Source organism: Equus przewalskii, chromosome 19, assembly GCF_037783145.1.
Source record: "Equus przewalskii isolate Varuska chromosome 19, EquPr2, whole genome shotgun sequence".
Classification (NCBI taxonomy): domain Eukaryota; kingdom Metazoa; phylum Chordata; class Mammalia; order Perissodactyla; family Equidae; genus Equus; species Equus przewalskii.
In genome coordinates this window covers 51,162,216-51,184,498 of record NC_091849.1, presented here as the reverse complement: position 1 = coordinate 51,184,498, position 22,283 = coordinate 51,162,216, and the positions used below count along the sequence as shown (strand labels likewise).

Below are 22,283 nucleotides of genomic sequence, written 5' to 3'. Positions count from 1 at the left end.
CATGATAAAAGGGCTCTCATGTCATCAACCTGCCACCAGGTTCCTGCTGATCCCTCCAGGGAATGGGGCCATATTAGGAAATCACCCCCGGCCTCTACTAGTGGTGGGTTGAGCATTCAAGCCGCAGAGACAGCCAGATCATCTGGGTGCAGGGAAGTCGCTGCTGCCATGCTCTTGCTGTACTCTGTCCCATTGAGAAGCAAAGGAATGGCAAGGGAGAGAGGTTGACTCACATGCACAGAAAGGATTGTCTTGTACTCCTGATTATTGAGAAACTTGTCTGCCATGCATGACCTTTGGCGAGCATTCACACAGGCCAAAAATGTTTTCTCCTTCTGCGCCTATTCATTTGACATACCTCTTCCCCAGATTTCTTTGTCCCTAATCTTCCCATGTTTTCTTTCCCTGACAGGCAGTCATTGTCCGTAAATTAAGATTGACCCATACATCAGGCCATTTCTCCTCCCATGCAAAGTGGGCAGCCACATGTCTACCTGATGTTCTGCCCACTGGGAAAATTTCCCTTTGCCTCACTTTCTGGGCCATCTCTGAGAGAGGCTGAATGCAGTGACCGTCCCCACTGCTGGAGCCAACACCCCCCCAGGCCCATCTGTATACCAAGCTTGTGCCTCCTCATCTCTCCACTGTTCATAGGGAATCCCCACTCGGCCTGAAGTGTAAGTTGAATGAGAGGTAGCAACGAATCAGCCTAGGCACCGCGGCAGTCTGAGCCACCTGATCATGCAGTCACTTGTGTCTTGCCAAGTAAGTAAGCTGGTTTTGGATATTCCATTCCCATTGAATGCTGGAATGCTGCTGCTCATGTCCAATTTTACAATTTTGGGGGCCAGATAACATCCAGTTCATGAGGGGTACTTTGCCATCCACAAATAGTCACAGTTTCACTTCTTCCTTTCCAATTTGGATCTCTTTTATTTCTTTTTCTTGCCAGATTGCTCTGGCTAGGACTTCCAATACTATGTTAAATAAGAGTGGTAACAGTGGACATCCTTGTCTGGTTCCTGTTCTTAGAGGGATAGCTTTCAGTTTTTCTCCATTGAGAATGACATTTGCTGTGGGTTTTTCATATATGGCCTTTATTATGTTGTGGTATTTTCCTTCTATACTCATTTTGAGTTTTTATCATAAATGGACGCTAGATCATGTCAAATGCTTTCTCTGCATCTATTGAGGTGATCGTGTGATTTTCACTCCTCATTTTGTTAAAGTGGTGTACCATATTGATAGATTTGTGGATGTTGAACTATCCCTGCATCCCTGGAATAAAACCCGCTTGATTATGATGTATAATCTTTTTAATGTATTGTTGTATTCAATTTGCTAGGATTTTGTTGAAGATTTTTGCATTGATGTTCATCAGTGATATTGGCCTGTGATTTTCTTTTTTTTGTGTTGTCCTTGTCTGGTTTTGGTATCAGGATAATGTTGGCTTCGTAGAATGAGTTAGGAAGCCTCCCCTCCTCTTCAGTTTTTTGGAAGAGTTTGAGGATAGGTATTAAGTCTTCTTTGAATGTTTGGTAGGATTCACCAGGGAAGCCATCTGGTCCTGGACTTTTATTTCGGGGGAGGCTTTTGATTACTGTTTCACTCTCCTTACTGGTGATTGTTCTATTCAAATTCTCTACTTCTTCTTGATCCAGTTTTGGAAGGTTGTATGATTCTAAGAATTTATACATTTCTTCTAGATTATTCAGTTTGTTGGCATATAGCTTCTCATAGTATTCTCTTATAATCTTTTGCATTTCTGAGGTGTCCATTGTAATTTCTCCTCTTCCATTTCTGATTTTATGTATTGGAGCCTTCTCTCTTTTTTTCTTGGTGAGTCTAACTAAAGGTTTGTCAATTTTGTTTATCTTTTCAAAGAACCAGCTCTTGGTTTCATTAATTTTTTCTATTGTTTTTTTAGTCTCTATTTTGTTTATTTCTGCTCTGATTTTTATTATTTCCTTCCTTCTGCTGATTTTGGGCTTTGTTTAGTCTTCTTTTGCCAGTTCCTTTAGGTGCACTGTTAGATTGTTTATTTGGGATTCTTCTTGTTTGTTGAGATAGGCCTGAATTGTTGTAAACTTTCCTCTTAGTCTTAGTCTACAATCTCACTATTGCATTTGAGAAAGAAAATTATGATATAATCGTTCACTCACAGGTTCAAGTAACAAGCTACTTTTGCTGTATCCCATAGATTTTGGCATGTTGTATCTTCATTTTCAGTTGTCTCTAGGAATTTTTTTATTTTTCCTTTGATTTCTTCATTGACTCAATTGTTGTTCAGTAGCATTTTGTTTAATCTCCACATTTTTGTGGCTTTTCTGATTTTCTTCCTGTAGTTGATTTCTGGTTTCATACCTCAGTGGTCAGAAAAGATGGTTGGTGTGATTTCAATCTTCTTAAATTTATTGAGACTTGTTTTTTGGCCTAATATGTGATGAATCCTGGAGAACGTCCCATGTGCATTTGAAAACAATGTGTATTCTGTGGTTTTTGGATGGAATGTTCTTTATATACCTACTAAGTCCATCTGGTCAAATGTGTCGTTTAGGGCCAGTGTTTCCTTACTGATCTTGTGTTTGGATGATCTATCCATTGGTGTAAGTGGAGTGTTAAAGTCTGCTACTATCATTGTGTTACTGTCTATTTCTCCTTTTATGTCTGCTAATAATTGCTTTATATATTTAGGGGCTCCTATGTTGGTTGCATAGATGTTTACAAGTATTATATCCTCTTGTTAGATTGTTCCCTTTATCATTATGTAGTGCCCTTCTTTGTCTCTGGTTACAGTTTTTGTTTTAAAGTCTATTTTGTCTGATGTAAGTATTGCTACCCCTGCTTTCTTTTCTTTGCCATTTGCATGGAGGATCTTTTTCCACCCAGAAGGCAAACTTTAATCACTTGACCTGGATCTTAACCAGTTTAGCGTGAAATATTTTGCTGTTCTAAGAGAGAAATGAAGTGACTTCTTCACACAGTGGAAGATACAATAGCTAAACTATGCTTTAGTTTTAGGAAATAAAATTGTGCTTATCTACAAGTATCAAAGACTGTTGTTAAATTAAAGAGAATGATTGAGGTTGGAGAAACACTTGTCCCACTTGTCTGTAAGACTTTTGTTTCTCTTTGGAAAGCAATTATGGTACTGGTGCAAAACATAAATATTCTGGAAGTATGTAATATGTGTCAAGGGAGCAATAGCAAGGTTAAAGAGAGAGAGTAAATGGCGTAATGAGAGTGTTTCTAAGTTTTACTCAGAAGTCGTCCCTTTTCTATGGTCTTTAAATCAACTTCCAACTTCTGCCTATACTACCTTTTGGATCCACAAAGAGGGGTGTTGAGACATTAAAATGTTTTCAATTATTTTCTTATTTTCTGTGTAATATTGGCATGCTGGTGTAGTGAGACCAATGGCTACCCAATAAGATGACCCATGGGCCAGTTTAACGTATTCCATCAAGAAAGCAGGAACTTGGAGGTAGAACCCCACAACACACTCCCATCCCCCCAGAAAGTTCAGCCCTTCTAAGTTGCTCATTCTTCACTTCTACAATCTTCTCCCTAAATTTTTTCCCAGCTCTCCACTATCTCTCTTCCGCCTTTCCCCTGAAACCACAGATACAACTGAATTTCACATTTGAGCAAAAACTAGAGCTTAGCCACAGTTCTTTAGTCATAGAAATTAAAATCAGGAACAGTGTAATACAGAAATCTTTCAACATCTTCAAAGAGAGTGAATAGTTATTTTTAAATCTATCAAAACTTCGTGTTTTGTAGCTATTGATAAACTGAGTCTAAAAGTGATACAGAAAGGCAGAGGAACTAGAATAGCCAAAACCATGTTGAAAGAAGAAATAAAGTTAAAGGAATTACACTATCTGACTTCAAGACTTACCATAAATCTAGAGTAATCAAGATAGGATAGTATTAGCAAAAGGACAATCAGTCAATGGAAGAGAGTCCAGATACAGAGCTACACATATACTACAGTCAAAAGATTTTCAACAAGAGCTCAACAGCAACTCAATGGAGAAAGGAAAATCTTTTCCATATCTGGTGCTAGAATAAATAGGTGTTCAAACTCGGGGGAAAAAGCCTCAACCTCTATCTCACATCATATACAAAAGTTAATGCAGGAAGTATCATAAACACAAATGTAAGAGCTAAACCTACAAAGCTTCTAGAAGAAAACATAGAAGAAAATCTTCACAACCTTGGGTAGGCAATTTTTTTTTAGAGAGAACACTAAGTATTCACCATAAAGGGAAATGATAAATTGGGACTTTGTCAAAATTAAATGCTTTTGCTCATCAAAAGATACCTCAAGAAAATGAAAATATAAGTCAAAGTCCAGGAGAAAGTATTCACAACATATAAAGGTGACAAAGGATTTTTAACTAGAATGTATTAAGAACTCCTATAATGCAGTAATCAAAAAACAAACAACTCCAGCCAGCCCTGATGGCCTAGTGGTTAAAGTTCAGCACACTCTGCTTGGGCAGCCCAGGTTCAGTTCTCGGGCACAGAACCACACCACTTGCCTGTCAGTAGCCATGCAGTGGCAGTAGCTCACATAGAAGAACTTACAACTATACATGCAACTATGTACTAGGGCTTTGGGGAGGCAGGGCAAATCTTCACCTGCAAAAAAAAAAAAAAAGCCATTTTTTTAAATAGACAAAAGACTTGAACAGACACTTCACTAAAGAAGGTATATGAGGGGCCAGCCCGGTGGCACAGCGGTTAAGTTCGCATGTTCCACTTCTCAGCAGCCTGGGGTTTGCTGGTTCAGATCCTGGGTGTGGACAGGGCACCACTTGTCAGGCCATGCTGAGGTAGGCATCCTACATGTAAAAAGTAGAGGAAGATGGGCACAGATGTTAGCTCAGGGCCAGGCTTCCTCAGCAAAAAAGAGGAGGACTGGCAGTAGTTAGCTCAGAGCTAATCTTCCTCAAAAAAAGAAGAGAAAAAAAGAAGGTATATGAATGTCCAATAAACACATAAAGAGGGGCTCAAGATAATTAGTTGTTAGGGAAATGCAAATTAACTGTAATAAGATATCACTGCAAATTCACTAGAATGGTTAAAATTTAAAAGATTGAAAACATCAAATGTTAGCAAGGATGTGGAGCAAACAGAACTTTCATCATTGCTGGTGGGAATGTAAAATGGTATAATGACTTTGGAAAACTGGAAGTTTCTTAGATAGTTAAATATACATCTAATCCTATGACTTAGCAATGCCATTTCTAGTGTTCATCCAAAGGCAACGAAAACATGTCCACAGAAAGCCTCGTATGAGAATGTTCAAAGCAGCTTTATTCATAATAGCAAAACCTGGAAACAATCCAGGTATCCATCAACAGAATAAACAAACTGTGGTATATTCATACAATGAAATACTATTCAATAACGAAAACTGGTGAAGTGCTAACAATAAGAATGAATCTCAAAACTTTATACTAAGTGTGAGAAGTCTGACACAAAACAGTATATATTATATAATTCCAGGTATATGAAGTTCTGTAGCAGAAAAAAACAAATTTATGATGAGATCAGAGTAGCGGTTACTTATCAAAGTGGAGGGGATTGACTGGGAAAAGGTGTGAAGGAGCTTTATGGTTGATGGAAATATATCTATATCTTGATTATCTTGATGGGGCATGAGTTTTATAGGTATGTGCATTTGTTAAAAGTGGTTTAACTGGGGGCTGGCCCCGTGGCCGAGTGGTTAAGTTCCCGCGCTCCGCTGCAGGCGGCCCAGTGTTTCGTCGGTTCGAATCCTGGGCGCGGACATGGCACTGCTCGTCAGACCATGCTGAGGCGGCGTCCCACATGCCACAGCTAGAGGAACCCACAACGAAGAATACACAACTATGTACCGGGGGGCTTTGGGGAGAAAAAGGAAAAAATAAAATCTTTAAAAAAAAAAAAAAAAAAAAAATGTATACTTAAGATCTGTGTGTTTCACTGTCTGTAGATTATATCTCAATTAAAAAACAACTCATTTCCTCTAAACAACTGGATCGTTCATTCTCTAGCTCTATAATCTTCTCACTTTCGATCAAGAGTGCATTAAGATTTGAAGTCTCTTCCCATCCACGTCCACCTCCTCTTTTAGCCTTTTGGACTGTGATGGAGGGAGTTATCATGAACATCATGCGGGAAAACAGGGGTCACTATGTCACTAGTCATTAACTACAGCAGACCAGAATATCAAGTAACATAAGTTGTTACCAATTTCAAGTAGAAAGAGGCATAAAACAAAAAAGGAAGAGTGTACATTTACAAAATGCACATAATAAAGGCTAATGAACTAATATTTAACTACCTTTAGATGATAAAGCTTGATATTTGAGAGAAAAGGTCACTTTCCTTAAGGGAGCAATGTCTTAACAAGTCAACTGCATCACTATTTCTGTGCTTCATTGGGAACAAGTTAATAATGTGCAAGCTATTTAAACTAAAATACAACTCACAATATTAATTTTTGTTTACCCTAAGAGACCAGCTACAGATGAAGTAACTCGTTTTTTTGTTTGGATTTTAGCAGCACACAGTCTAGACAACATTCCTAGCTTTTGTTGGTTGGAATTCAGCAGTCTTTTCAGTGGGCAGTGTAATTTAAATGATCCCTTATCTAGTTTCCCTATAATGTTCCTCTCGTTGTCTCAAAACCTTCTATTGAGATCAGAGTAGACATCTTTCCACTCACTCTTGATTTCCTTGTCCTATTGACAAAGATTCTCTCCTTGACCAAACTCTAGGCAAGCTTCTCTGAGCCCTCTTCCGCACTACGCCCCAACCTTGGTCTGTAAAGACTTGAACAAACATTAAGCTGGTTTCTAACGGCTCAAGGTCAAATCCCTAGGATGGCTCTAGCCCCACTTAAAGTCTCTGCCTAAGAAAACTCAAGGCTGCCAAAAGAATTTTGTTTGCTCCAGTCTACTCCTGAAGATAGGGACCCTCTTGGTCTCTTTGGGAGGGAAGGAGCCTGACTTCAGTACGTGCCAGTTAGCAAGTCCAGATGGATTTTATATGGACCAACCCCTTTTCCCCTTGATTTTTGTAAATTTTCCCTTCCCTTATTTTACGGAGTCCCTGCTCACCCTCCTCGATCCTCCCTCATTCTCTCTTTAAAATGCCTAGTTACCTCTCTGCAAATCAAAGTTGAGTTCAGTGGACTCTTTGCTCTACTGCTGTCATAGATCACTGACTAAAATCTGCTCTTACCACTCTCACCAGTGCCCAGCTGTGTCTGTCTTTGACACTATTTAGCTGTCACCGAAAAGGGGTTGAGCAGAGAAGAGCCTACCAGAGACTTACAATTAAATAAGAGAGACAGAGCACACAGACAACAAATATAAACACAGCTGCCATAGGATACTGACAAAAAAGTGGGTTGGAGATTTTGCAGCAGAATGATGGAAGTTGATCAAGAAATTCTTTCGCAAAGGAGAAATTTTGAGAAAGCAACAAGAGGGTGTATCTAGTTTAGAAAAGAGCAGAAGGTCACATCCAGCCTGAAGCAGTCTTGTCAGGGATGGAAACCAATGGTGTGCATAAATATTGTTTGAGTGACAGACAAGTTCAGTGAGAGTGGAGAGGTGAGGGTCATGAAGGAATAAGGCAGAATGGGGACTTCATCTAGGTTGTTGGAAAGTCTGCAACCCAGGGGTGTTAGTGCCACCCAAATAGCTAAGATAAATACAGCCAATGGTTAACGTACATTCGCATAAGGGAAGCCATCTTATAGAGGGGAACTAAGTTGGGACTATAAGATGACACTCCATTTTCCTTACTAGCAATGCTCTAGTCTGCACGTAGCTTAAAGAAGTATACATCTGCTTGCTCTGCTATTTTTGTAGCCTTGGCTTACACATAGACCTCCCTATTCTGATAAGGCAATGATGTTGTCCTTTCAGCCTTTCCAGGGATGTAACGACCTTGGTGAAAAAACCTCCACTGAGATCTGTTACCTGTGAAGAGAGAAAGGGATGCTCTGTAGTCTCAGGGATGACAGCTCCAGATGGTCAACATCCTGAGACTCCCCTTTCTCAGCCCATTTGCCCTATAAAACTGCTTCAAAATTGTGTAGTTTTAAGATGGTTCTTTAGGACACGAGTCCACCATCTTCCCCCTTGCTGGCGAGCTGTAATAAAAAGACCCTTTCTCTCTTACCACCTTGCCTTCTGACTGTTGGCTTGTCTTTCGGCCAGTAGAAGACCCCCTTTTGGCAGTTACAGGGGGACACCTGCTTTTGATTTAGTCACAGAGCACCCCGCAGTGGTCGCCATCCTGAGCTGAAATGGCCTCTTTTCCAACATGGCCAAGTGCAACCAGGTGACTGTGTACAAACCAGGAAAGGCTTTCGTGCCTCAGGCAGAGACTCTTCAGAGCAACTTCGAGAAGGAAGTCAGGGGCAAAGGGTGGGGGGCAGTTTAGAACAGCTGAGTCAGTCATCCGGCTTTTCAACACGCAGCTTTTGTGTCGGGACTCAGATCATAAAGGACCTGAGTTACTTGAGTTGGGGTGGAGGTAGGGATTCACTGTGTCTTCTTTCACTTTTCAGGGTTGTTATTGTTGTTGGTGTTTTTGTTTTTTGGTCCTCCCCTAGTTTGCTTGGCTAAGGCCACAATTTGAAAACTTAGAGATGTCTTCTCCTGACCCAATAGTGTTACCGAAACTGGAGTGGGTTCCCTCCTGGCGAGTTAAATCAGACTACACCAGAAGTAGTTGTCTCACAAAGTAAAGTATATTTGCACCAAATAGGAGACCACGGGGAATCATTTCCAAAGTCATGGTGTCCCCAAACAAAGGGAGGCAGGACATTTATTTTGGATGGGGAATAAATATTCGGAAGGGAGAAGTGGATACTCACTTCGGCAGGCACAGTTGGAAAACAAACTTCCTCATACACTGCAGGTTACGGGTAATAAGGCCTAAGTTCCTCCTGGAGAGATCTTAGCATAAAAAATGAGGCACAGGTCACAGGCATAGCTCTCTGGTGAGGCTTGGTCTCATTCTGGGTGGTTGGTGATTGCATCTCCTTAACATAACAACAGGACTAGGAACAATTTGGAGAAACAGTTGAAATATCCAAACCCACCCTTGCGTTCCACAGGGTAACTAGTCAGTGACAACAGCACAGTCCATGTTTATTTCACCTATATACACTCCTAGGACTTAAGTAAGTTCCCAAGTCCTTCCTTCCAATTTACTTCTGAAGTATCTTTCAACCCATCTCGACTTCATTTCCAAGGATTCTCTAATTTCCTGTTTCTCCTCTCCACCTCAATTCTCTATGTCATTGATCCTTCTATCAGAATCATCTAAGATCCAGATCTAATCTTGTCACATTCCAACTGAAAAAACTTCAATGTCACTCCATTTCTTAACTGATAAACCCTCAGCATAGAGGTACCATCCAGCCCTGAGAGCTCCTTCTGCCTCACCGTCCATGACTCCTCCCCTCTGACCACCCCTCATCACCTGTATCCCTCTCTTTCCATCTTCTAGGTGCAAGCGAGTTGCCGTTTCTCAATCCTGCCAAGCATTTCCTTTCTCTCTGCCCTTACTTTCATAGTTCCCTCTGCCTCTAATGCCTTCACCCCCACACCTGTACCTCCGACCGGCGCTCTACATATCCTTCAACACCAACCTTCCTCCATGAAACCATCTCGACTTTTCCAGACAAAATGAATCCTTCCCTCCAGTCTGCTCCCAAAGCTTATCTCCCCATCGCAATCCTCATTGCTTCAGTCTTTATTTAACACTGTAAACACATCATTTGTTTAAATAGTCTTTTATGAGATTATAAAATCCTGCAGGGTAGAAATGGAGTTACACACAGCATGTGACCCGTAATGAGATATTGCCTCAAACTGTCGACCATCTTCTTGCATCTTAATCCTCTCTTCCCATCTAGATCGTAAACCTCTTGAGGGATTAAATACTTTTATTCCTCCCCTCCTTCACTTTCCCAGTCCTTACTATTGTGATGAATCTAAATTATCCTCTTATCTGTAGAAGGATGGATTACATCACCTAATGGTCCCGATTCCAGGTCTAACGTTTGGTAATTCTAAGGACAAACAATAGCAACCCAAGAAATACGTCATGCTGACTTCACAAGGGCTGCCTAGGTAGTATTCATCCTTAGGAATTGAACAGCAATCACTTTTTTTAAGTAGAAAAGAGGAATAGAAGCAATGAAGATCCTCCTCCTGTACGCTTCTGTTTATTGACAACCTACCATGTACCCGACAGTGCTCTAGGCACAGGGTACACAGCAGAGAACAAAGCACACCAATGCCCTGCTCTCTGAGGAGCTTGTGATTCAGGTGGGGAGAGAGACAACACACAAAGACATACACGGCACGGTCAGGTGGCCACAATGCCAGGAACCAAAAATCCTACATTACCACTATTTACAACAATAACCACAATAACATAAAGCCAGGTAAGGAGCTAGGGAGCAGTGAGAGGTGATGATATTTAGACGTGAGTCAGGGACGCCTCTCCAAGGGGCTGCCCACATGTGCAGGAAACGCTGCCAGGTGGTCCCCAAAGCCACCCTCCCTGGTATCTCAAGAGCAAGACTCTGCAGCATGGTTAGAGCCCAGAGCTTGGCCAAAAACAGGCACACATGATTGTTTAACTCATACAGGAAAAGAGCATAAGAAGGTCAGTGAAGAAACAGATAAATGGGCAAACAAATTACAGTATAGTCACAAAATAGAATATTATATAGTCATCAAAAATGGTGGTTTAGAGAGGTTTTTTTTTAACCTGGAAAAACATTGACTCAATAAAATTCAGAGCAACTAACTATATACGCGTATGATCTCATCCAAATTAAAAATTACAATCATGTGTATGTGCACAGAAAGTATACCAGAAGGAACATGAAATCTTAACAGCAAGTGTCTCTAGTTAGTAGACTCACAGGTGAATTTTATTCTCCTTATGCTTTTTTATATTTTTAACAGTTTCTACCTCAAGCATGTATCACTTAGCTTTTTCATTTTACTTTTTTAAATTTTTATTTTATTGCAGTAAGAACAAATGAGATCTACCCTCTTAAACTAAGTGGGCAGTGCAGTATTGTTAATTATAGGTACAATGTTTCATTTTACTGGTAATTTTCATTAAAAAAATATGTGTGCATTAAAAATGACTCAAATAGTGGACAGCTAATCTCCTACAAATGTGCCAAGAACATACGATGGAGAAAAGATAGTCTCTTCAATAAATGGTGCTGGGAAAACTGGACAGCCACATGCAAAAGAATGAAGGTAGATCATTATCTCACACCATATACACAAATAAACTCAAAATGGATCAAAGACTTGAAGATAAGTCCTGAAACCATACAACTCCTGGAAGATAATATAGGCAGTACACTCTTTGACATCAAACTTAAAAGGATCTTTTCGAATACCATGGTTTCTCAGACAAGGGAAACAAAGAAATAAACAAGTGGGACTTCATCAGATTAAAGAATGTCTGCAAGGCAAAACAAACTAGGATCAAAACAAAGAGATAACCCACCAAGTGGGAGAAAATATTTGCAAATCATATATCCAACAAGGGGTTAATCTCCATAATATATAAGGAACTCACACAACTGAATAACAAAAAAAAACAAACAGCTTGATCAAAAAATGGGCAGAGGATGTGAACAGACATTTTTCTAAAGAAGATACACAGATGGCCAATAAGCACATGAAAAGATGTTCAACATCACTAAGCATCAGGGAAATGCAAATCAAAACTACACTGATACCACTTTATGCCTGTTAAAATGGCTGTAATCACTAAAACTAAAAATAACAAACATTGGAGAGGGTGTGGAGAGAAGGGAACCCTCATACACTGCTGGTGGGAATGAAAACTGGTGCAGCCACTATGGAAAACAGTATGGAGATTCCTCAAAAAACTAAAAATAGAACTACCATATGACCCAGGTATTCCGTTACTGGGTATCTACCCAAACAATTTGAAATCAACAATCCAAAGTAACATATGTACCCCTATGCTCATTGCAGCACTATTCACAATAGGTAAGACATGGAAGCAATTCAAGTACCCATCAACCAATGATTGGATAAAGAAAATGTGGTGTGTACACACACACACACACACACACACACACACACACACATATACACACACTGGAATACTACTCAGCCAGAAAAAAGATAAAATCATCCCATTTGCAACAACATGGATGGACCTGTAGGGTATTAAGCTAAGCGAAATAAGCCAGACTGGGAAAGACAAACACCATAGGATTTCACTCATTTGTGGAATATAAATAAACACACTGACAAAGAAAACAGTTCAGTAGTTACCAGGGGAAGGGGTATGGGGATGGGCACAGGAGGTGAAGGGGAGCACTTATAAGGGGACAGGCAAGAAATAATGTACCACTGAAATTTCACAATAATGTAAACTATTATGAACTCAATAAGAAACAGTCATTCAAATAGCATAGATGTGCATAAGGTGGAAAGTAAAGGCCTTCCCTGCCCTCACTCCCAGTTTCTCTCCTCCAAGTTTTCGCACTAACAGCATCTTTCAGTGGGCTTTTCTGCACTCTTAGAGAATTTTTTAATGCAGGTGCAAGCAGATATATTATTATCTCCCCGCTCCCCACCAATGGAATCAGAACATATATAACATTACATAATTTATTCTTTATTTATTTAAAAAGATTTAAATACAGTCCTGTATCAGAACACAAAGAGATACCTCATCCTTTTTTCAACCCCTGGGTAGAACTCTCATTTGATGTTCTATAATTTATCTAAACAGATTGTTTACAACTTTTTTCTATTACAAACAGGGCTGCAAAAGTAATAGCCTGCAGTTCAAAAGCACTGCAGCCAGAATAGTCATTTGATGCTCAGGGCTCTGAGAAGAAAGCAGTTCAGTAGCCGCATGTGGATCCGACTTCGCTGAGGCTGGATACTCCTAGACTGAAAGAGTCTTCACAGATCTGGCTTCTCCACTGGTTTCTAGGTTAAGAGATTATTTCTCAGAGCCCTTCGGCTGAAGAGTCATTTCTGAGATTGACCAGTGTCTGCTGTTGAAAGGAGCAACACACACATGTCCCAGGCTGTGCTCTGTGAGCTTGCACTGGGCACAGGCCCTGTATGTCTCCTCTGAGTCTCTTGATTGCCTCCTTTTTTCCTTTCTCTAAGCTGAAACCACCCACCAGGTTGGCCTCCCCTTTCAGCCTCAAAGTACCACCCTATCAAGTATGGGATCTAGCTTTTTGCATAGCCATTAAAGAGCCAGATGACCCACCCAGAAGGGGAGTCCTGATGGAGTAAACCTTAACCAGTAAGAAATGAGAGATGAGTAGCACTGGGAAGACGATCCCCTTAACATTATCTCTTCTGTGGACTACTCAGAGACCCTGTTCCTCCTTGCAACTCCTCCAGAGAAATCCTGCCTGCTGACTGAAACCACCCAGCCACCTGCTGAGTCTCCTTGCACTGCTTCACAATTTTCCTTGTTTTATTTCTCTTATTACTCTCCCTCAAGTCCTCTGACTTGCACATTCCAAATAAAGTGTCAGCACTTTATCCTTGCCTCAGGCTCTGCATTCTAGAGGGCCTAGGCTAACATATACATTAAAAGGAAAACAAGCTTTTATTTTCTTTTTCTGGGCAGTACCCAAGAATGAGTATTTTTTTTTCCTTCTTTTTAATTGAGGAAACATTTAAATCAAAGAACTGCCCTGTAAGGTGTTTTTAAGGACAAATTCTAGAAATAGAGAAGGTCTTGTGTGTGTGTGTTTTATGTGCGGGTATACATATGAGTGTGAGGCAAACTGTCATACCTCTTTTTCATCACAACAATGTAATAAATGATAATACATCATTGTTTAAGCAATAAAAGGATCAATGCTGCAAAAAAAATCCTTGTACAAACATACACGTACCTTTTCTTATGCATACATATGTGTAGTTGTGTACGTATTTAATTTTGTGTACTTTGTGAATTACCTGGAGGATAAATTTCTAAAAGTGAAAGTATTGGGTCAAGGGATATATGTTTGTGTTTGTGTGTGTGTGTGTGTGTGTGTGTGTGTGTCTGTGTGAGGAAGATTGGCCCTGAGCTAACATCTGTGCCAATCTTCCTCTATTTTATGTGGAATGCTGCCACAGCATGGCTTGATGAGCAGTGCTAGGTCCTTGCCCAGGATCTGAACCTGTGAACTCAACATCCCCAAAGTGGAGCGCAGGAATTTAACCACTACGCCACCAGGCCAGTCCCAAAATATATGTATTTTTAATAGATATTGCCAAATTGCTCTTCAAATTTTCACATAGTTAACCTTTCACCACAGTGGATACTGTTTCCTCAAATCCCTTGCCAATATAGAGTACTATCAAACTTTTTAATCAGTTGGGTGTTTTTGAAAATTCCTACTGGCATTTTCATTAGGATTTTATTACTGTGTAGATTAATTTAGAATTGGTGCTTTGACAGTTGCTATCTAAGAACAGAGTATGTACATTTTTAACATCTTCAGCAGAATTGTGAGGTTTTCTTCATACAGGACAGGTACATTTTTTGTTGTTGTTGTGAGTTCTGTTGGACTGTAAGGGATCATTCCTCCCATTACACTTTCTAAGTGGTTTGTATTTCTATATATTAATTTTGAAACCAGCTGCAATTCTGAATGTTCTATTGCTTCCAGTAAGTTTTCAGTTGATTCTTTTGGAACAAAACTATATTACCTGCAAATAATGATAATTTTGCCTCCTCTATTCCAAAATAGAGCCTCTCATTTCATCTGTCACTAATTAATTCATTCAACAAATAATTGAGTTTCTACTGTGTGCCAGGCACTAGACTAGGCTATGAATTTAAGATATTTGAGGATTGTTTTCAGAACTGGGTTCATCCTTGTTTTTTTCATTTAATTTTCATGTGAAAATTTATGCTCTTGGGTTTCATTATTAAATGTGATATGGTATTTGCTTTGAAATATACACATTTTTATCAAGTTAAGGATACATTAACCTATACCTATTTTACTACGAGAACTTTTACCAAAAATGATCTTGAATTTTGTCAAATGCCTTTTCAGCATTTATTAGGATGATCACAATATGCTTCTTAATCTATTACTATGGCTGATTATATAATATTAATCCCATTTTATAACTATTTTGGAAATTCTGCAAAGAACCTTTTTCTGTTGAAGTGTGCTGCTATTCACTGATATTTCAAATCCCAGTGAAATGTTAATGTAGTCCTTTATTCTATGTGCTAACATTTTATTCAGGATTTTAGCATATGTGAGACTTGTTTGTAGGGTTTTAAAATGATTTAGATGATAAGAAAAACATGTACTCCCTGAGACTAAAAGGCACATTAATTTTGTATTTTCGTGCCTGCAGAATCCAGAATTGAGAAGGAAACAAGAACAACGGCAGGAGATGCTCCCTTCCTCTGCTTGAAGTCTCGGCTTAACATCGCTCTGTGAGATTATCAGTGGACCTGAAAATGGGAAGAGTCCGTCCTTTGATTTGCCAAAATGTATCACCAAGAACTAACACACAAAGCTTAAAGCTTAACAGCATACGTTTGTAGTCACGTAGACTTGAGTTCAAATTGTGGCTCTGCCATCACTGGCTCCTTGACCTTAGAAAAGCCAATAACCTCTCTGTGGTCTACAAAATGGGGATTACCACTCCACCCACCTTATAGGGCTGTAATGAAGACGAAACACAATAACACGTCACAGTGGTTAACGCAGTACCCGGTATGTTAGACATGTTCAATTAATCCAGCTATTATTATTGAGTAATAGTTCCTTATTGCTACTCTACTGTAGAATCTTCTAAAGTTAAGCTTAAAGAGCTCTCAAATCCATACGCTGTAGGTGCTTCTAAACTGAAAAGTTTATGCCTCCTCCTCAGACCCGCCTTGGTTACCACATCTCAAGCAGCAGGTCACCACTTCAGTAAGGCATTCTGACTCAGAAAGTTTACACATTTAGAGATTATTGTTATCTGCTATGCTCTATTACAGCATTCTTCTCTGTCAGAAATTGAAGCACTTTTGGGCCAACGCTACTCAGAAAGAAGAAAAGTTATTAAAACGAGAAATTTAAAAAACATACACAAGCATTAGTGCCTAAATTAACTGAAAGTACATAATGCCGACAGTGGGCAAGTGATCTGGCAACGGTGGTGGCTGACATCACAGTCATTTTCAGCTAACCAAGCTGTTCTTTAAGGGACTAAGACAAAAATGGAGGCTTTCTGAATTTTCAGACACCTGTCTTTAATTATTGACCTATCTTGTTAGTGAATCCCAAAGATGGCAGTAAAGCTCAGAAACAGTATTTCTTTCTTTCCAGCTGACGCTGATAAGGACCTATCAGAGTGGCCACTTACTTATGGTTTCTAGAAACGCAATTGAAGTTCAAGGTCTGGGCTCCACTGAAGTGACCATTAGCAAAGTTCCAAAAAAGAAAGAATGTGGGGGAGATGGTGGCTGATGAGAGAGATGGTTCTCTCTTTTAATTTCCACTCCCTGAAAGCTCTAGTCTCCACCCATAGCTGCAGCCAACTGTGAAACTGAGACCACCGGGTCATCTGCTTGTATAAATATGGCCATGCAGCTAGTGATTCTGAGCATCCGACCAAATGATGATAAATTCTCTGCAAATCATTTTTAAGTCCTGCTTAGACAGCTGTTTATGTATAGGTATGCTCAAAGGAGTGGCCTCAGGTCAGGTCCAAGTCTTTTATGAAACTCATGGCTCCTGGCACGAGCCCAGATTGCTCATTTCTATCCTGCCTTGCATCAGAATAATCAAATTAGACCTTAAGCTATTAAAATGAAGACAGATGCACTAGAATACTCTAACCAGAATGGGAAAAGTGGTGTAATTTCTCCTCCTGGGCATTTGCTGTATTAATGAAACGTGGCCAAAAGTCCTGTGCTGACCAGACACAGGGCCCCTGTGTCAAGTAAATATATAACAGAGGGAAACAAGGACAACTCCACAGGTGACAAGGGTGCAAAGGGTTTGTTGTTCCAACATAAAAAACACAAAATTTGCTAAGCAAAATTGAAGTGAGAAACTAGGAACATAGACATATATATATATATATTTTTTCATTCCCAAGGTATAAATGCATAAATTGAGTCTTTATAAACTAAAGAAAAAAGACATGAAGGCAGTAAAATAAAACATTAACAGTGAGTTGTGATATGATGGGTAGTTTGGGTTATTTTCTTCAAAACTAAGTATTTTCTACACTTCAACTTTTCTACAATGAATCTATATTACTTTAACAAATAGGAGCATTTACCCAAAAAAGTGGAATTTTTTTTTTTTAACTAAACAGACTCAACGCAAACAGCTGGAACCAGAGCAGACTTAAAAGCAGAGTTAAACTCAACACTCCTTGCTAAGGAAACCCGATCATGATTCTCAGCCGAGGCCATCTCCAGCATCCTGTCTGGGACCGGGCAGAGGGTTAGCTGAGAGATGCTGGGAAGTCCGCTTTGGCTGGTGGTTCCAACAACACTTCTAGTCCTGAGACAAAAACCAGGAGAGTACAGTTGTTCCTGATTGGTGGTAAGATAACACTCAAATTGAAAACGATGATTCGTCAGCTTTATGGAGAGAACACAGGCTCACACCTCCCAATATGTCTCAGTCTGCAATTAATTGTCAATGTGCCATTAGAAGCCAGCCTCACAGTTATTAAACAAAGCAAAGATGGTGAAAACAAAACAAGTTTATGATCTACAACAAAGAAAAAGAGCCAATAGAATCGGGGACAATACTCCATGTGAAAAAATATTGTCCAACTGGAAGAGAGGAAGCAACTGATTATTATGCAAAAAAAAGAGGCAACTACAAAAAAGAATGGGGAGAGGAGGAAAAGGCACACGGATTGAAACAATCGTGGTCAGAAAGAGCAGGAGCTGATGTCATACTTGGCACTCGCTGAAGTAATACTCATTCCTCTGAGGGATGGTTGAATACGTTAAGGAAAAATAAAAAATATACTATTTGCAACCATACCAGACTTGATCAGGAATGAACTCCAGAGACATCTATGCATGTGGAAGAAGATAGACACCAACCAGTTTGCGTCACAACCTGGCTGTCACGTCCCACTTACCGAAGAACTTACCACTGACGGTTTGAAAGAAAATGCATATTTGTTTTTATCAAATAAACTCAGGAAAATAGTACTAAAAAATCTATGAGTTTCAAAAGAGGTTTGGCTAAGTGCTTACAACGTCCACTGCAGTGTTTGAAGCAGCTGCCCTCCTTAGCAAAGTTGCCTGGGAACTGACCAGCCCAAAGAAGGCCTGGACCACCGTATTTCAGTCAAAGTGTTCAGGAGCAGAAGCAAGAGATAGCCAAACTACGCACATCTCCAGTCTATAAATGCGGACTGCTATAAGTTGAAATATCCTAAATCGTCTTTGCGAGTCTCCTTTTCTTAGCTGTTCATAATCGTGGATTTCCACTCATGCATCTCACGTTATCCCCTTGGAAGGAATTCACTAAAATGTTCATGGTATATTCACTACACTTGGGTGCACACCAAGTCAACATTTATTAGATGTTTCTGAATATGATTATTTCAATAGATATTTTTGGCATTGTTTTTTAATTAAAGAAATTGTTTTTGTATCCTATCCTATTCTAACTGTCCCAGCTTGCCCCTCAAGGAGTGTAATCTCTTCCTTCTTCAGGTCTTGATGGCTTCTGTACCTCTCTTAGGAAATACTCTATTTTACCTTTATTATTGTTTGTGTTTGTATTTATTTCATGCATTAGGCCGAGAACAATTTAAGGCAGGATTTGTCTGTCTCAGCTTTGTATGATCTCTAACACTTTGCAAGTGGTAGGAACTCCGGAAATATGTTTTGAGATTAATTGGATACAATTATTTGGCATAGACGATATGAGTTATGCTGTCCTAGATAACTAGTAAAAAATATCCAAAATTGCATTCATGATATCATTCACATCCATCAATCAAAAGCCTGCTCATTGCCCTGCATTTTTAATGATTAATGCCACCAACAATCTCCCAGATACCTCCCTATCACCTTCATATATTCTTTCCTTCGTTACCCACCTAGTTCTGTTGTTGCCACTTCTACAGCAACTCTTCCCTCTTCTAATTTCTTCTGTCTTGCTATAAGTGCTTTATTTCATAATAGACTCCATGTAAGACCTTCCTAATTTGGCTTACTCCCTTCTGGTGCATCCTTCCCACCACTGCCAAGGTAACCTTCCTAACACATAAGATCTTACTTGTTTTCTTCCTCAAAAACCTCAAAACACTCTCAGTTACCCAAAACCTACATGGCTTTTCCCAAGGCCACTAATCTCATCTCAAGCCAACTCTCGGCCTCATTTCCAGCTAATTAGAGCCACAAGTCCCACACTCTGGCCACATGGGTCATTCACCAGTTCCCAACATCTTATACACTTTCATCGCTTGTCTTTAGGGAACTGCCTAGACAGTTCCCTAAAATTTTAAAAATTCTATATGAAGGTCAGATTTATATAGAATCAAGTTTAACAGAACGAGGTAAATGGGAGGTACCGGAAACTTCTTCAGCTATCAGCAGTCATGCATTTCTTTAGCAATAAGAGTACAAAAGAAGTAAAGCTAGAAGCAGAACCACTCAACATCATCCCAATGATGTATACCTCGTAGGTATCAAACTCCTGGACAGCAAAAAAGTGACTGCACATTTTGATCCTGGAAGGGGAGCAATTTTTGTCTCTTTTGTTTCCTCATCTCCCAGGTGCCTAGAACAATGCCTGCCACATAGTAGAAACTAAATAAAGACCTGTTGAAGGAGGGAAAATATCACGAGGCCTATTCTATATGGAAGAAATTGAAGTGGATGCATTCAATGGGTGCCCACTCTGCACCTGGCAGTGCATGAACACTGGGGACAGCAATAGGCATAAGGAAGCCATGCCCTGCTCCTGAGGAGCTTACAGTCCAGAGAATAAGTGGAGTGGGAAATACTTGATGCTAGGCCTTGGTTCCCTCAACCGTCAAGGGAGAAATTAGACAAAACCCTCTACAGTCTCTGGTCCCTTCTTGTCTTAAACATGCTGTTTACTTTCCCAGATGAAAGTTCCTAGAGGCCCCAGGCTGTGCTCTCCCATCTTTGGATTCCCTATGGTACCTGGTGCGGTACCTTGCAACTAATTGTTGCTTATTACCTTATTTTTTTTAACTGAACTGATTGGGATACAATTGTCTAATTTTTAAAACAGAAATAAAATTAGAGGGCGATAAAGAAGAAAACTTCTCTGGCCATTATCGTAAGAAAAGAGTGTCCTCAATAAATAGATCCTAGACTATGATGGGAGGCAGCACAGAGGAGAAGACACAGAAAACCTTCCACTTTCAGACAAGGACTCCCCACTTTGGGCAAATTGCTTAGCCACCTTAAGCCTCGACTTCCTCAAATACAATAAGAATAATCATACCTACCTCACAGGGTTGAGAGAACCTCATCAGATAACGAATGTGAAATTGCTTTCTAAGTACGAAGAAGATTCACTAACATTAGTTAATATCGTTACCACTGATTCCCATGCGTGGCTGCAGATCCACCCCGCACCTCCACTGCCTTCTTCCCTGACCCTAGTCAACTGGGTAGAGGATGGAAGGATATTTAACTCTTAACTTCCCTACATTTAAACTATTGACTGTCTCACATCTAGAATTTAAAATGTAGCTAAAATCAGGTTTCCCATTTTTGGAAATATTTGTTGATTAACTAATTTGGGAAAAGAATATAAGAAAGTCAAGAAAGTAGGTAAAAATTATGCATACATTTGGTTCATTCCATTTAGAAAGAAATAGGACATACCAAAAAACATAAGGAAATTATTCAAAGAAGGAAAATAAAAGTTCACGAAGATATTCACTGCAATCTTATTTACATCAGTGGAAAACAATGACTTTCTTATCCAGCACTGGAGGAGCATCAAAGGCCCCTACTGTCCTCGAACCTCAGGGTGACTGCCTTTGGGGAAGAAGAAATTATGGAATGGAGGTTCTTGAGCTCACCTTCAGTATTCTGGATTCAGTAGGTTTGGTTCAACAACTAGACATTTGTATTCAGCACCAATGGCCTAAGCAATGGCTGTGGTACAATCATTTAATGGACATTTTAAAAAAGATAATGTCGTGACATGGAAAAACACAATTATAATTGCTTCGGTGATTTGAAAATCTTTAAAAATAGTATAATTATAATTTCCTAGATGACTTTAATGTCTGTATTCATTCAGACCAAGCAATATGTGGATTTGGGATTTTATGAACACTTCAGAAAAAAACCCAGCCAACAGTAGTGGTTTCTGCCCTTCCCATCAAGGCTTCTAATTAGTGTAACTGAGTAAATACTTCCTGGATCTTAGGGGAATAGCTTAGATTTGTCAATAGACAATAGGACAAGACACAGTACAGCAGCATAACCATTAACCTCTGTCACAAAAAAAAACAAAACAACAACTATAGCAACTACTACCACAAATTTAGAACCCAGAAATGTTCACACTGTGACAATTCAGTGTGCAGACATTATAATCACACATATATAACACCATTGTGGCTTTTCCAGAACCATCCGAAAGCTTAAAGAACTTTGACCTTTATCCACCGCTGGTGTTGCTAAATTAAAAGGTTTAGGTATCTTTTAATCCCTTAGCACCTTCAGCTGAAATGCATTCTCTGGTACTATGGATAAGAAGAAATGAACCAAGAAGCTGGCTCATTTATAAAATAGTGATTTTTAATAGTCTTCTGTTTGGAGCCCAATCTTAACAGTTAATCTTGGGTAATAAAGCATTTAATAGATAAGTACTTCTTCCCCGTGCCTCTTCATTTCCCGGGGAGGGCAATCTATGTAAAGCTCACATTTCCCATTGAAATGGGACGTGTTGGATGCTAGAATTGTTCCTAGGTTAAGTCAAACCAATTGTTACTTAAGAGAATCAGGCCAAAGTGGATCTTCCTCTCTATTCTCTAATACCTACCTCTAAGTCCTCCTTTGTCAAGAGCAAACATAGCCACGGAATGCCTTAGATATAGTGGAGCACAGAAATTGCTTTCTTCTCAGAACTGACAAAAAGGAAGAATTTACTCACTAACTCAATTACTTGTGATAACTAGAAACATAATGCAAAGTCCCAGCCATGGTCTGGTCCTCACAATAGGAGCTAAGGATAAAGTCCC

The 22,283-nt window shown here is 39.6% G+C and overlaps 1 long non-coding RNA gene across 1 annotated transcript; it reads left to right on the top strand.

The window, feature by feature from the left end:
* The first annotated feature begins 383 nt into the window (after window positions 1–383).
* Window positions 384–18,809, top strand: LOC103553255 (uncharacterized). The gene is made up of 3 exons (XR_545431.2): window positions 384–765; window positions 15,429–15,793; window positions 17,391–18,809. It is a non-coding gene; the product is annotated as an uncharacterized lncRNA (long non-coding RNA).
* Window positions 18,810–22,283: the final 3,474 nt, after the last annotated feature.